Consider the following 17426-nt stretch of genomic DNA (forward strand, 5'->3'; position numbering starts at 1 on the left):
AAAGGGATTAGGCTTAAGTATCGACTTTTGACTGAGGTTATTAAGATACTGACTAGGTGAGATAAGAAGTAGAAAAGAGAGAGCAGAGACTTTTTTACAGATGGGGAAGACATCAAGTTCAGTTTTGTACTTTCTCTACGTGCCAGGCTGAGGTTAGAGCATTACATTGCTTGTTTTGAGAGAACTCTAGACATCCAGATAAATGGGCCTCTGTGTTATTCTTCATGCAAGAGAGAGGAACTTTTCATTGTATTTAAAGATAGACTAAGTTTGACATGTAATCCTCTTATTTCAGTTTTTAAGTAAAAGACACTTCCAGTTCTTTATGGTTTGTTAAAGGAAGCATAAAGACCATCTGAAACATAGTGATAAGTTTCATGTGTTTAAGAGACTTTGGTTTTAGTTCTTTGCTACAGCAAATGGAGGATGCAGAAAAAAGTATGGAAGCGTAGAAATGATATACTTTGTTATCAGAGCTATGACAAAATTAGGGCTCTTTCCTAGTAAATATTAAATACAAACTCTTCTCTAATGACCTCAACAGAAGAAAATGAGCATGGATATTTTTACAGTATAACATTTCTGGTATTATAACCAAAGGTCAGTTGTCATATTTATTATCTCTGATATTTCAAGGGTTTCCAGCTTATCAAATAATATCTGGCAGAAATTTGCTGTGAAGATTTTCAGCTTTATTTAAAAATTATTTTATTTTGTGCAATATATATTATAGTGAGTTTTGTAAAGAGAATAATTTCCTCAGAAATTAGGAGGAATTTGAGGGATAGCCTGTTTATTAACACAAATCTAGGAGGAGCATTTTGCACAGACAATTAGTTCATTTTAGCATTTGTCATTGAAGACATAAGAATTGTTTATTTACAACTAATTCCAAAGAGATGACTTGCTAAAGATATTACTGTATAAAATATTCCCTTGAAAATGTTTTAAAAATTGTTGAAATATTGTCATTTATATTAATTCAAAGAAAAGAGCATGTTTGGGTAACAAAATAACTTAAGAGATACTTTGATGAAATGAACTGTGATGGAATTTTTCAAGATAAAATCCCATTTTGTTGTGTTCTTCATTTTTCAGGTAATACAGAATACATGGGAGATAGCTTGCTGAAGTCAGAAGGCCAGAATAGAAGTGCTGGTTTAGTCATCCAGTATAAATTAATGTATAAATCAAATATAAATTAACAGGCTTGAAAATATGCATGAATGGTTAAGTGCTTCAAGACTGAAATGTGGAATGTGAATTGAAATGCATGCAGCACACAAACTGAGTGGATGTAAGCACCAGAATAACACAGTACCTAAATAAAGCAAGGTTGCAGGGGAAATTTACAAGCAGACTGTCAGCAAAATGTTGATGGTCTACTGAGCCCTCATCCTCCTTCTAAAAGTAGAATGATCAAAGAGAGTGAGTCTCATTCCCAGGCTATTTCACAAATTAAGCAGGAAGTTGAAAGGCAGCAGGGTCACCCAAATATTATCATAGAAATTTAAATTAAATTAGAATTCCTGGATTCACATGGTTGAGCATATTACCTCATTGGCAAGATGAACATCCTGATTGAAGAGACCAGTTGTATTGGATATTTGGCATTTCGGGGTTGATATCAGCTGGAGACTGGCCAGTTCATTTCTAACCTCTCTGAGCAGTCTCTTAGCCAGTAATAACTTGATCTCTCCTAACACTAGAATCTTGGAACAATTTCCTTTAAAAAAGTGTCTTATATCTCTCCCATCTTTATATCTTTGTGCATACTATTATGTCTGACATAAAATAATTTCTCATTTACATATATATATATATATATATATATATATATATATATATAATTGGTGTATAGCTTATTAACAATATTGTGTTAGTTTCAGGTGTACAGCACAGTGATTCAGTTATACAAATACATGTATCTATTCTTTTTCAAGTTATTTTCCCATTTAGGTTATTACAGACTAGCAGAGTTTCCTGTGCTATACAGTAGGTCTTTATTGGTTATCTATTTTAAATACAGCAGTATGTACATATCAATCCCAAACTTCCAATTTATCCCTCCCCACCATCCTTTCCCCTGGTAACCATAAATTTGTTCTCTAAGTCTGTGATTCTGTTTCTGTTTTATAAATAAGTTCATTTGTATCATTTTTTTTGTTCTGCATATAAGCGATATCATATGATATTTGTCATTCTCTGTCTGACTTACTTCACTTAGTAACTTAGTATGATAATCTCCAGGTCCATCTATGTTGCTGCAAATGGCATTATTTCATCTTTTTAATGGCTAATATTCCATTGTATAATGTACCGCATCTTCTTTAACCATTCATCTGTTGATAGACGGTTAGGTTGCTTCCATGTCTTGGCTATTGTAAACAGCACTGTAATGAACATTGGTGTGCATGATCCCTTTGAACCATGGTTTTCTCAAGATATATGCCCCAGAGTGGGATTGCAGGATCATATGGTAGCTCTATTTTCAGTTTTTTAAGGAATCTCCATACCATTCTCCATAGTGTCTGTACCAATTTACATTCCCACCTACTGTGTAGGAGGGTCCCCTTTTCTCCACACACTCTCCAGCATTTATTGTTGGTAGAACTTTTGAAGATGATCATTCTGGCTGGTGTGAGGTGATATCTCATTGTAGTTTTGATTTACATTTCTCTACTAATCAGCGATGCTGACCATATTTTCATGTGCCTCTTGGCCCTCAGAGAAGGCCAAGGCTTCAGAGAAATGTCTATTTAGGTCTTATACTCATTTTTTGATTGGGTTGTTTGCTTTTTTTGATATTGAGCTGCATGAGCTGCTTGTAAATTTTGGAGATTAATCCTTTGTTGGTCACAACATTTGCAAATATTTTCTCCCATTCTGTGAGTTGTCTTTTTGTTTTGTTTATGGCTTCCTTTGCTGTGTAAAATCTTTTGAGTTTAATTAGATCCCATTTGTTTATTTTTGTTTTTATTTCCATTACTCTGGGAGACAGATCAAAAAAGATATTGTTGTGATATGTGTCAAAGAGTGTTCTGCTTAAGATTTCCTCTAAGAGTTTTATACTATCCTTCTTACATTTGGGTCTTTAACCCATTTTGAGTTTAGTTTTGTATATGGTGTTAAAGGATGTTCTAATTTCGTGTTTTTATATGTAACTGTCTAGTTTTCCCAGCAGCATTTATTGAAGAGACTGTCTTTTCTTCATTGTATAGTCTTGCCTCCTTTATCATAGATTAATTGACCATAGATGTGTGACCAGTACACCTAATTGACCATAGGTGCATTTCTTTTCTTTCTATCCTATTCCATTGATCTATATTTCTGTTTTTGTGCCAGTACCATACTGTTTTGATGACCATAGCTTTGTAGTATAGTATGAATTAAGGGAGCCTGATACCTCCAGCCTCATTTTTCTTTCTCAAGATTGTTTTGGCTCTTCAGGGACTTTTGTATATCCTCAAATCAATCAGGGTGATACACCACATCAACAACTTGAAGAATAAAAACCATACAATCATCTCAATAGATGCAGAAAAACTTTTGAAAAAATTCAACACCCATTTAAGATAAAAACTCTCCAGAAAGTGAGCATTGAGGGAACATAATTCAACATAATAAAAGCCATATATGACAAACCTACAGCTAACATCATACTCAATAGGGAAAAGCTGGAAGCATTTCCTCTAAGATCAGGAAAATGACAAGGATGTCCACTCTCACCACTTTTAGTCAATGTAGTTTTGGAAGTCCTAGCCATGGCAATCAGAGATGAAAATGACATAAAAGAATCCAAATTGGAAAAGAACAAAACTGTCACTGTTTACAGATGACATGATACTATACATAGAAAATCCCAAAGGTGCCACCAGAAAACTACTAGAGCTCATCAATGAATTCAGTATATTTGCAGGATACAAAATTAATACACAGAAATATCCTGTATTTTATATGCTAAAAAAGAAAGATCAGAAAGAGAAATTAAAGAAACAATTTCATTTACCATTGCAAAAAAAATAAATAAATAAAAAATAAAATAAAATACCCAGGAATAAACCTACCTAAGGAGGCAAAAGAGCTATACTCCAAAAAGTATAAGACATGATGAAAGAAATTGAAGCTGACACAAGCAGATGGATAGCTATACCATGTTCTTGGCATAGAAGAATCAATATTGTCAAAGTGACTATACTACCCAAGGCAATCTACAGATTCAATGCAATCCCTGTCAAATTACCAATGGCATTTTCTTCATTATATTTTAATAGAAAAACATTACAACAAACTTTAATATGTACAGGTTTAAAGAAATAATTATCTGATTGTTATTTTGACTCTAGACTAGGTCCTTTGGATGGTAAAAAGAAGAAATGCCTTCCCAAAATGTTTTGTCTCTTCAAGCATAATACATTGATAACAAAATTAATTATTATAGATTGATTACATGGTAGAATAATACCTAGGAATTCAACTGATAAAAGTGTGAATGTAAAGACAGAAAATTCTGGGTAATGAGACCAATATGAGGACTCATGTATATACTGTACATGAGGAACAGTGAACGAACCATGGCTAGAATCAATGGGAATAATATTGGAAAGGTTGAGAAGGTGTATACTGAAAACAGTAAAATCACTAAGAAAAGTTAGGATTTGGTATTTTTTGAAAAAAAAATAACACATAATGACATTCCAAGCAGAGACATGGTAAAATAACAGTGATGCATAAACAACTTATAAAAGTGAATAAAATATTAAAATATGACATAATGCATACATATAAATATGAAATATATGTGTAAATGTAATACCCACAATACCTTATATACTATTTGAGTATAATGTACATAGTGTCCAATGTAGCTTATATATGAGATACATGGCATCCACTATATAAAACATACATACAATTTAAAATGTACATTATAATTTATAGTCTATCTAACATTAATATCATTATATATACATGTATACATGCATAATATGCTTTTATAGTTTCCAAGAAGAAACACATAGTATATAATTTGCAATTATATATACCCAGGCTTCAGGAAGTAGAGTAGGCAATATCATGGAGAACAGCAAAAAGCTAGAAATGAGACCAGCTTGTCTGCCTGCGTTTCCTCCTAAGATATTTACTAATTAAGAACTTGTGGCTGAGAGGCTAAGCTTAACAATATTAAGGAACTGAGAAGACAAAATTAGAGTGAGGTTCTCTATGTAGATGATCCCAACAATTTTGAGCTTATATCACTCCAAGCAGACAGCAAAAACATTAAGAAACTATTATTCAAACACTTGAATTATATATGAATCTGAACCCAAAATATTTGTTAAATGCAAAGTGACTTTTAAAAATTGTGTATACATTAACATAGATTTCTAATTATTTTTATATTTTTCTCTTTTATATTCTATAAAATGATTAAAAGTAGAGGTTCAAACCAAAACTACAATATAGGACTTTATACTTCTTTACATATTTACTTTTTTGGATAAATTTATATTTCCATATGGCTTCAAATTACTGTCTAGCACCTTTTTATTTAACTTGAAGAACACTGTACAGCCTTTCTTATAGGGTAGGTCTAGTGGTGAAATTACCTCAGGTTTTATTTACTTGGAATGTCTTAATTTTTCCCTCATTTTTTAAGGACACTTTTGCATTATAATAGTATTCATGGTTGACTTTGTTTTTCCTTTCAGCCCTTTAAATATGTCATCCAAGTGCTTTCTGGTCTGAAGTGCTCCTGCTGAGAAATCAGCTTATTACGTTTGTGAGAATTCTTTGCATTTGACAAGTTGCTTTTCTATTGCTGCTTTCCAGATTCCTTATTTGGCTTTGACATTTGCCATTTTGATTATAATGTGTCTTAGCGTGAGTCTCTTTGGGTTTACCCTACTTTGAGTTTGTTGAGCTTCTTGTATTTGTATATATACATCTTCTTCTCAAATCTGGGGAGTTGTGGGCCATTATCTCTTCAAATAAGCTCTCTGCTGTTTTCTCATTCTGGACCCCTATGATATGCATATTGATCATTTTTGTGCTGTTCCATAAGTCCCTTAGGCTCTATTCACTTTCTTCATTCATTTTTACTTCTCAGACTCTATAATTTTAAATGACCTGTTTTCAAGTTCATTGGTTCTTTTTTCTGCTGGTCTAAGTCCGCTGTTGAAACTTCCTAGTAATTTTTTTTTTCAATTCAGTTATTGTATTTTTCAGCTCTAGAATTCTGTTTGGTTCTTTTTTTATATATATAATTTCTGCTCCTTTGTTGATATTCTCATTTTGTTCTTATATATTTTCCCTGATTTCCTTTTTTGAATCTATGTTATCCTTTAAGTTATTGATTATATTTAAGACATCAATTTTAAAGTTTTGTCAAACAAATCTGAACCTAATGTTATTTTAGGTTTGGTTTTTGGAGATTTATTTTATTCCTTTGAATAAGTCTCATTTTCCTGTTTTGTTTTTGTATGCTTTGTAATTTTTTATTGAAAATTAGACATTTAAAAAAATAACTATATTTCCCAGTTTTGTGGACTGTCCCCATGCAGGTGAAATCGTTCAGTAATCAGCCCAGTATAAAAGATCAAACTCCTTTAGGCTTTTTCTGGGGAGGCATTTCCCCTGTACCTGTATATGGACTTTCTTCCCAATTCCCCCATACACACTGTGCATTTTAATGTTTTAATTTAACAAAATATCTTGCTTCTGCTTTTTCTCAGGACCTTAAATGGTCTATCTCCCCATAATCTCAGGCCACCAGGCACCTATGGGTATGGAGACCCTTTTGCAGCTCACACACACACATTATGATGCCCACGACTGTTTTTAGTAGACTCCAACCTCATATACAAATTATATTGCTATTCCCATCAGTAATCCCAGTCAGGCAATATAGATATCAGCAACTTGAGAAGACAATACAGTCAGTCCAGAACATTGCAAACTGAAGAGCCAGGCAATAAATGGTTTTCTACTGAACACAATGCACTGTGTTGGGGAGAATGTAAGACAAAGGCAAGCAAAGATGCCATAAAATTTCCTACCATTTTGAGTGTGGCTTTTTTCTTGGTTGGGGGTTTGTTTGGCTGCAGCCAATCATTAACTTTTTTCCTAGAGTCCCCACAAAGCTATGTTGGTCCATACATTGTACTTTAATTGGTATTTTCATTAGAGATTGAGGGCCTGGATCTTTCTATTCTATCATCTTGATCCACTGAATTCTGAACTGTTCATTTTAAAATGTGTTTTATCTTTCTACTTAAGCTGGGCTAATTTTTATTTCCATTTGTATTTCCGGAATATTTGTATACTGAACTTTACTAATTTCATATCAAAACTGCTGTTCAGCCTACCTAATATATTTTTTATATTTTATTTTTGTTCTACTAGCTTTTTTCCATTTTTTCTTCTGAGCATTTCTATCTTTGTTAGTCTGTAAACATATTATTAATAGCTGCTGCAAACTCCTAATGTGGTAACTCTAATGTTATCTCAGGGTTTATTTTCATTGGCCACTCTTTTTCTCAACTATGGATCGCATTTCCCCATTTTAATACTGAACCATATGGATAATACTTATGGGGTTATATTCACTTATCTCTATATTTTGACTTTTGTTCTACCAAGTAGGTTACTTACCAGCTAGTCACTTTGAGACCATAGAGGCTAAGTTTCATTCTTTGTTAGACTTATCTCTTTTTGTTGCATCCTTAATCATAATGTAAAATATGCAGTTCAGAAACATAGCTTTACTCAAAACACATGACTCTTCTTGGGCTCCTTTGTGTATTCCAAGGTGCTAGTTGAGCCACTACATGGAAAATTCAGTAATTGTCAATGAAATTTTAGGGTTTAAACTAAGATTTTGAGAGTACTTCCACTGTGGTTTCCTTCTGCCTGAAATCTAACCCTACTTAAATTTCAGATACTGTGGTAGCTCTCAAAACATTCATTCACATCTCAAGACATTAAGATTGTAAACTTCTATTTGAGTTCTAGCTAGCCATTGGGTGATACAGAACTGAGGAATAGTTTTGGGGGAAAGCCAAATAAACATGAATTTCACACATGGAATTTTCTTCCTTAAAAGGAGTAAACCAACCCCAATTTCAGTATAGTATTGGTCACTCATCAATGTCTTCAAATAGTATTTTTAAACAAATATTTGTTCAAAGTTTATAATTGCTACCTGCAAGAGGGTTGGCCTGATGCTACATTCTCTGCTATTAATAAAAAAAATGGCCTGTTAAATATCAGTTTGCCTTTATATGGAACATCCCAAATAGGAATACGAGAAAATATGGAAGTGAAGGATATATTCAGAAAAATATAATATTTCTAAAGTTAATAATTGTCAATAAGCACAAGTTAGTTCAGGTAAAGGGGTAGTTTAATTTTCTGATATATTCAAAATTATTTGATTCTAGATAACAACATATTCTTGATATGTTTATAATCATAATGAAGAAAGGAGGAAGTTATAATGACATGATTTAATTTTGAAATCAGTACAATGTAACAGGAATTTATAATTACTTTAAAACTTCTACATTATTTTGAAAATATGGAAATGAACATATTTCTTGGTATTGGAGTAATGGTATTAATAGAATTTTCTCAACAACTTGAAAGCACTTTAACAAAATGGTGTCCATATCAACTTTAAGTTCTCAAAATAAACATTTTCCAAGAAGTGTAATAATAATAGTGATCTAGATTTGCATTCACGGTTTCTGACAGAAATGTATTTCCCATATAGCCCTATAAGTCAGCCATCGAATGTTAGTGAGCTGAATTCAGTGAACATTTTTGAGTTATAAGGGTAATCAGCAGTTGACATCAAAACTGAAATTCATTGACTATTTCTTAAGTACAACACTAACGTGTAAGTAATAATTACATCATCACACAGTCATTTGACCTGATTTGGATTTCAATTCTTCTTGTTTATTGTGTTTGCATGTGAGACATTTTTTTCTTATTATTTATTCTAAATAGAGTAATTCTTGTGTCACAATATTGCTTCTCTGTTACCAATTTTTTTGTGTTTGGCCATTATCTTCTATTTTGTCTGTCATATGAAAAAGAAAAAAAGTTTCTTTTTTTCCTTTTCTTTATTTATAAATGACGGTTAACTTCACCAAATCTATTGTTTGAGGTGTACTTGCCAAAAGAAGCCATTTTTGGCACCTTGCAAAAAATATGGAAATTGCTTTGTGACTATACCCACATCCAATTATCATAAATTGTTCTTAACCTGAGATTGCATAAATAGATATGATGGACACATGCAAAAGATTCACTGAATACCTCCAAGTTACTTGTAAAATATTAGCATTCAAAGTGATATCAGTCAGTTATTCACTGATGTGTAGACATTGTGGATTGAAAAACTACTTGTGGAGACAATTGTTTTTAAATAATTGTCTCAAAACAAAAATTGTTTTTAAATCTACTGTAGAAAATAAATCACATAAATATTTACAATTTTAATAAGTACATTATAGAAAACAAACAGTAGGTGAAATAAAAATAATATTACTCATTCTTTGGTCTACTTTAAATAATAAGTAACATCTGTAACATTTTTAACATCTGTACATAATTTTTTATTGTTGTTATAAAAGAAAACATGATATTTCTGGATGAGATGTAAAATTATTATTCCTTATAGCAATTACATGCATCCTTTCCTCTGCCTCATATTTTTCTATTTCATGACAATGAGATGAGGGCATATGTCACTCTTCCTGTGAAACAGCAGTTTCTTGCAACACAGGAAAAGACACAGAAAATATGACTCTGGAAACATATATAGAATCTGGACACCTGCCTCCTCTCCTCTGGAAAGAGTGACAGAAACTTGTGCTACCTAAGGTCTAACAATCTTTTGAAGGACAAATGCATGGCTTTAGGTTACCTCCCTTTGAAATAAAAGCTCATCTCTGGGAAGATGAAAATCTCCCAGAAATCTTTCACCATCTTACAGTTGCCCACTTTTTAGTCATCCTTTGACTTCCAAGGTTTGTCCTTTATCTCACATTGCTATTAGTTTTCGCTCAGCAAGTCCTGACTATGAAGAAATTAGAAGATACTCATATTGCTTCCCATCAAGATACAATAGTACAAGCTGAAATAATTATAAATGCATAACAGTAAGATGTATGGAAAATCTTCCCAGTAAGTCAGAATTTCACAGACTTGATGTAGAAAAAATATCCAAAACCTATATGTGCTTTAAGAATTTCAAGAAAATTAATTTAGTTAAAGTATAGAAGAAGATAAGTCTATTGAAGAGATTTTGATGAAAACTATGTGACTAAGACATGGAGGTGACATTTATGGACAGAATGGAATAGATACAAAATGAAATATCTTTCCCAGTATCAACAGAATATCTCCTGATGTATGAACAAATCACCATGTAAATTAATACTATTATCAATTCACTATTCTATTATTTTAATATCCTCCTGCCTCTTTTCCCCGACCTCAGCCTTGCCACTGTTAGTTGATATTCTAAACTAACTTAGTAATGATCTTTCTAAAAATATCTGTCTGAGAAATTTAAGCACCTGCTTGAAATCCTTGAAATCTACACAGTTTTCACATTTTCCTTCCTTATCTGATTGTTGCCTACCTCACTTACCTAATCTGCTTACCTGACCCCCCCCCACCAGTCCCATTTATTTTTTGAGGAACATAGTTTATCATGTGCATTTATTCTTTAAATGACATGAATATTCTAAAATTAATTATGATTTAAACTTCTGTTTATAATATCTTCCACTCATATTTGTTAAGTTAGCTTTTTCACATGCCCTACAAATTTCAGATCAGTCTTGGCATCCTCTAGGAAAAGTTCTGAGTATGGTTTAAAAATCTTAACTCTGTGATTTCTTGACATTCTCTTTGTTTCATTTTCTTAATATTTAACTAGAAATGATTTCCCTAAAGATAATTTGATTTTTTAACTTTAGGGCCATTCTCGTTTGCAGACTCATAAGAATTGCTCAAAGAATATTTATTGAATGAGATAACTAATTAATGTCTAAATAAATTGTTCAATTGAGCAAAGGATGCATTTATTGAATACATAATATGTGCCATCACTGTGTGAAGGGCAATGGGAAACATCTATTTTTTTTTTAAATGTGAAAAATAAACAGTATGAAACACCTTTTGCTAACAGCTTTTGTCAGGAATGTATGTGTTGAAAAAATTCTGAACTATTAATTATTTTGAATAGAGATGTTATTAACTAACATAGCTATTTTACCTACCTCTTGTTATAAACATATATGAAATGTCATTGCCTTTGTACAAATGCACTACAATTTATTTATACATTCAAATGTTGATACACTTGTTGGTTACTTCGGGGGGTTACTACAGATGTCTTTTATGAACAATGTTATATGCATAATGGGGGGCATGTGAATGAATTGGCTATTATCATTTGGAGTAACAAAGCTTGGCCATAGACTATCAATATGGTCAACCTTTGTATATACATTATACAGCTATGCATGTTTACTTCAATACTATAGGGACAATAGTTTACTAAATATTTACAGTTTACTATATATAGGGGGCTACAGTACTATAATTTACTAACAGCAGTGTAGAAAAACTCATTTCTTTATATCCTCACCAATGCCTGTGCTATTGTCTTTCAATTCTCAGTTTTCCAATTACAATGACTTTCAGCAGGTTTTTATATATTTCTCAAATATTTAAGTATTTTCATATATGAATTACCTGTTCAGTTCCTTTTCAACTTTGTGCTTAATTTTTTTCTTACTAATTTTGGGAAATATGTGTATATTATGAATATTTCTCTTTATTTTTTTTCTCTTAACAACAATCCCTACTATTTATTTTTCCAAATCTTTGATATTAAAATAACTATATCTTCATAGAAGGTGAAAAGATAGTACACATAAGTCCTTTGTACTTTAACTTAATTTTCTCCAATGGTTATACCTTACATAATTATAGTACAATATCAAAAAACAAGAATCTGTCATAGGTTCAATGTGTGTGTATAATACCATGTCATTTTATCACATGTGCAAATTTGCACAACCACTACTGCAATCAAGATACAGAACTATATTATCAACATAGCAGATTCATTAGAACTGAGCCATGGTAAAATTCTTACTCTCCGCTAGACCTCCTTTGAATCCTCCCAGCATGTAGTAGAGAACTGCCTCATTTCCCTCAAGTGAAGGTAGAAGCCCAAGTTCCCTAACTGATCTCCACTGACACTATAGGAAGGAACCCTTCCTATAGTGTCACTTACTGCCAGTGTGAATGAATGTCTCAGCTCCCTATTTGGCATCTCTGACACTACCCTAGTGAGGAAATTGTGTTGCTTCATTACAGCCTGGCAAAGATGGAAGTTTGCATTCTCCACACAGCCTTTGCTGACATGACTTGGGGTGGGGTCACATTTTCTTCCCTGGGGTTTGCCTGGAATAGAGCAGTTATTGTCTAAAACTTTTCTAATAGTCTAATAGTTCTTACCAAACTGCCCTTTTCCTGTTATTTTTTATCAATATTTTGATTTTTTTTTGGCAAGAAAGAAGTTTATACAAATGACTATTCTTATACCATTACTCTGTAGTGCCAGCTTTTTCATAAATCAACTCTCAGTTTTTTTAGATTTCATTATATTCTATTGTTCTATTTATTTATCTTATACATATGTCTTACTTTATTAATTATATGACAAGGCTTGACTTCAGGCAGAGTATATCTGTTTCTCTAAAATTTATTTTATTAATTTTGGTCTTCTTAATTTATCTCAATAATATTTTAGCTTAGATATCTTGTACATTTTTCTTAGAATGATTCTTAGCCCACTTAATTCATTTCCTTCTTTGCTTATTTTCCATAAGTGAACTTATTGGCAATATGATAAATCATATCTATGGAGTTAAAACTCAATATTGAAAAGGTATCTCTAAGTGGATTTGTATATTCAATGGAATCACAAACAAGTTACTGATAGGTTATCTCTTTTATATTAAGACAGATAATAGGAGGAAGAAGATTGAAAATATGATATTCACATTTCCCCTTAATACTATAAAATACTAAATGTTATTGAAAATGTATCCTATCATATTTCAAATTATCTTTTTAAAGCATCCTTGTATTGATTGGTATTTTGAGTAGAGTTCAGTTTATTTTAAGACATACGTTGATAAGGATTGAGAGAACTTCAATTTTCTTCTCAGGTAATTTACTTGTTATCTGATTCCCATAAGCAAAATTACTGATACAAGAAAAGAAAGCTTTATGAAAAGAAGATGGTAGATTTTGGAAGTCAAGACTCCTACTCCTGGGGCTTCCCTGGTGGCGCAGTGGTTGAGAGTCCGCCTGCTGATGCAGGGGAAACTGGTTCGTGCCCCGGTCTGGGAGGATCCCACATGCCACAGAGTGGCTGGGCCCGTGAGCCATGGCCGCTGGGCCTGTGCGTCCGGAGCCTGTGCTCCGCAACGGGAGAGGTCACAACAGTGAGAGGCCCACATACCGCAAAAAAAAAAAAAAAAAAAAAGACTCCTACTCCTACCCTCCTCACTGAAGGAGTGAAGGCTAATCACACCTTTCTGGCCTTTGGGGGTTGGCTGATATACTGTGAAGGCTCCCTGTGATAGATGAGAGTTTTCAGATTCCAGCTGAGTGTCTGGAAAGAACAGTGCTTAAGAAGAATCTACACTTATGTGGAGAGCCAAGATAGTACATCAGAAAAATAATGATCTGTCCTAAATCCAATTTGATGTTCATTCTGTAACAAGAGAAGGGATTTTTAGTAGAAACTGAAGTAAACTATGAACCTAACTTTTAAGCTTTTTATCTTAGCAAATTTTAAACTTCTCAAGGAAGAATAACTTTTCCTTCAGATTTGCATTTATACAATGAATAATCCACTATTTAAATCTAGATGCACATATGAATACATTATTGGAAAGGACATTTGATAAAATAAATAACACAGGAATGTAAGTAACGACAACAGGATTTTGGTATCACCATTGTACAAACTGTTTATGTCAACACACAATCCATACAAACCATGTTGTATGGATTTCTGCTAATTATTCAATATCCATGGGGCTCACTTTTCCAATGTAGCATAAGAGAACTTGGCAGATATAAACAACAAAGTTCTTTCTGATTGGGAACATTCATCTATTCACTTCCTTCTAAGCATTTTAAGCATCTTTCCCCAAACTGTTTGCTCTCAATTTAAAGCATACACTTGTAGGGCCAGGAGTAAGCAATGGATTCTTTTATTCTTTTTACAAATTTTAAGTTAAAAAAAGTGAAATCAGTGGAGCATGGTAGTGGCATAAATAATGCTGAATCAAAATTATAATTAGACTATTAACTCAAGATGGGTAATTGAGAGAAACTTGTCTATTTATTTTCTCTCATTTTTAGTGTCACTTCTAAGCCCCTTAGCTCCTTATACTACTATGTACAGATTTTACAATCTAGATCTTCGTTAATTTTTCACTTGTCAACCAGTCATTTTTACCAAATCACTTGGAAGCTGTTTATTTTGAATCAACTGATGAGTGAATAATTTTTAAATTCATGGTCTATTCATGGATTTCCTTGCTTTTGCCAAAGAAGATTAAGGTGCAGTTGTGTGTGTATGTGTGTGTGTGTGTGTTTAAAAGAAAGAGAATTAACATGAGAGAAAGCTACAGGTATTGAAAGAGAAAAAAAGGCCTTACTTCTATGAAACTGGTCTCATTTATCTTCCTTCTCATTCTATCCTAGTTCCTTCATTTTTCTCCCACCAAAATGTAATACTAGCACGGATTAGTGTTTCCCAGTAGGAAGAACTGTAGTTGCACATTCAACTTCCTCAAACCAAAAAACAATCAATAAACTATGGCAGGTATGTTGTTCCTGAAGAAAATTGTTTTTGTGCTTCTTAAAGGAAGAACAATGAGTATCAGTGAGAAGAAAAACCCAGCCATGGAAGTAACCATATTTATCTTTCCTGAAGAGGAAAATTAAACAAAAAAGTTAACTTTAAAACAATGATTAACTTAAATCTCTTTCATGAGCATTATATATGGTCTTTCTAAGGGAAAAACCATGTCAGTAACCTACAAAGAAGGTAAGAAAATGTTATGTAAAGGAAAATGTGGATGTTCAGTGCATTCAAGTTATATACACAAATTGGTGTTCAGTTTAAGTATGGGTGTCTGTGTTTTCTTCTCTTTTCTTCTTTTTAATGTGTGTGTTAAATATGCAATAGGCTGGAAGTAATGGAAGCTTAAAATTAAAATTACAATATGATATTTTCCAGTTTGCTAACACTAAATTGACCCTAAAGCATTTAACATAAGATGAGGTGGGACACAATCCTTAAGGGAAAGGGCACCTTTTGACTCTCCTACACTTCCCTATATGTTGATATCTGAAAGATAATTAATACATTTGCATATGAGTAGAATGACTTTGGGAATAAATAGCATTTTTAGAAACTATGTGATGGGTTGAGATAGTCAAAGTTGAAGTTGATTTGGGGTGAAGTTCTCAATGCAAAGTAAATTCATCCTGAGAAAATTGTGGTTCTGAAGGTTCAGAAATCAGGGAAATTACTCGATTTTGACATTGTGTGCTGGTGGTTATAATTTATCATGACATAATCATTTGAAATGGGCTCATATTAAGAGAATAATACACTGAACAGAAAGTTTTCAACAACAAATAAAATATATTTGTCTACAACACAAAAAAAAAGGTAAATTGAAACAGCTGAACTCTGATAAACCTTATTTATTTTCCTGTCCAACCTGGGACACATAACCTAAACTGACAGCTTTGGAAGAACCTGGAATACTGGAACAGTTAGGGGGGATGGGGGGTGATGGAAAGATTGAAGGTCATCTCAAGAATTCTCTGCCGATAGAAACATGTGAGGGGACTTTGATAAATTACTCTGACTTGAGGAGAGATGGAGGGGGAAGAGAGAGAGATAGAAGTTGATTGTATTTCTCCCCCAAACCAATCAAAGAGATCATATCACCAATTATACAGGCTTTATCTAATTTAAAGTCATTAGCAATATTATGTGCTAAGTAATCTAGCTCTATTTTATAGATCATGTGAGTAAAATAATGTTGCCTACCATGTCAGTAAATAAAGGATGTTGCAGCCCTCAAGCTATAACATTACAGCCATCCCGATGGTAAGCTCTGAGGGAGCTCAGGATAGAAACAGGATGCCCACCATCAAGCCATCAGCCACTGCAGACACCCTATGCCACAAAATTGCACCCTGAGGAGATTCCGAATAGGAAAACACAGGATACTGGCCCCAGATAGCTGAGGCACATATCAAAGGAATGATTTCAGTGAGCCCTGATTTTGCATCTTTCTGTGTGTAGAAAAGCACTAAATTCCTTAACTTGAGATATCTGATTTTCTTTAATTAACAGTAATCTTTTGATATTCTGACTACCTGGTCTTTGTTTCAAAAACTCCTATATATTCTTGCTCCTGACTTACCTCTTCAGAGTAATCTCTCTGAGGTAACTGAAAGGCCATGTCCTGGGCTTAAGTCTTCAGTTTAGTGTGCCAAATAAAATGTAATTCTCAACTTTTAAGTTGCGCATTTTTTTTTCAGTCAACAATCAGCATATGATATACAGGGCCAGAACTAGGGTGAGGTGACATGTCTCTTGAGTGTAAAATTTAAGGGGTGCCAAAGCACACAGTAATCAAGATAAATATTTTAACACAAAAATAAAAGTTTAATGGAAATTAAAACAAAAAGCCCCTGATGAGCAAAAGATCAAAATTTTAATTAATGATAGAATCAGTATATGATTACTTATGCATTCTAAAGAAATTTTCCTGTCTAGTTCATTAGCTTGAAGGCCCATGATAAAGCCCTCATTCTAAACAGTTTCACAACTTCAGAACATAAGAGCAAAAATGTAACATCATTTCACAATTTCCTTGGTGTATGTAAGTTCGCAGCAAAATATGCCTGGTCCTCCTCAGTTCCACAGAATCCATTGTTTGACGGCTGCAATTCTAAAGCATAATTACAGAAAATCAAGGCATTTGTGGAACTTCTCTTTTTATTCCCCTTCTTCAGTTTTCTTCCTTAATTTTATTTCCTTCTCTTCTGGTTTCAGTTGATGCTGTTAAGAAGTCTTCTTCAGTCTAATTTGATTTTCCTCTACAATAGAAAATAAGAGTAGGTCACCTAGTTTCTATCTCTGACTGTTATGATATTATTTTTGGGTTTTGTGTTCAATAGCTTTATAAACATATATCTAGATTTGGATTTGTTTTATTTATCCTGATTAGGATATATTGTTCTTATGACTGAATGCAAGTTAATGTGCCTGATGCACAGTGAAGCCAAAC

The sequence above is a fragment of the Mesoplodon mirus genome (genome assembly GCF_964341445.2).
Source record: "Mesoplodon mirus genome assembly, chromosome: 14".
In the NCBI taxonomy this organism is placed as follows: Eukaryota; Metazoa; Chordata; class Mammalia; order Artiodactyla; family Ziphiidae; genus Mesoplodon; species Mesoplodon mirus.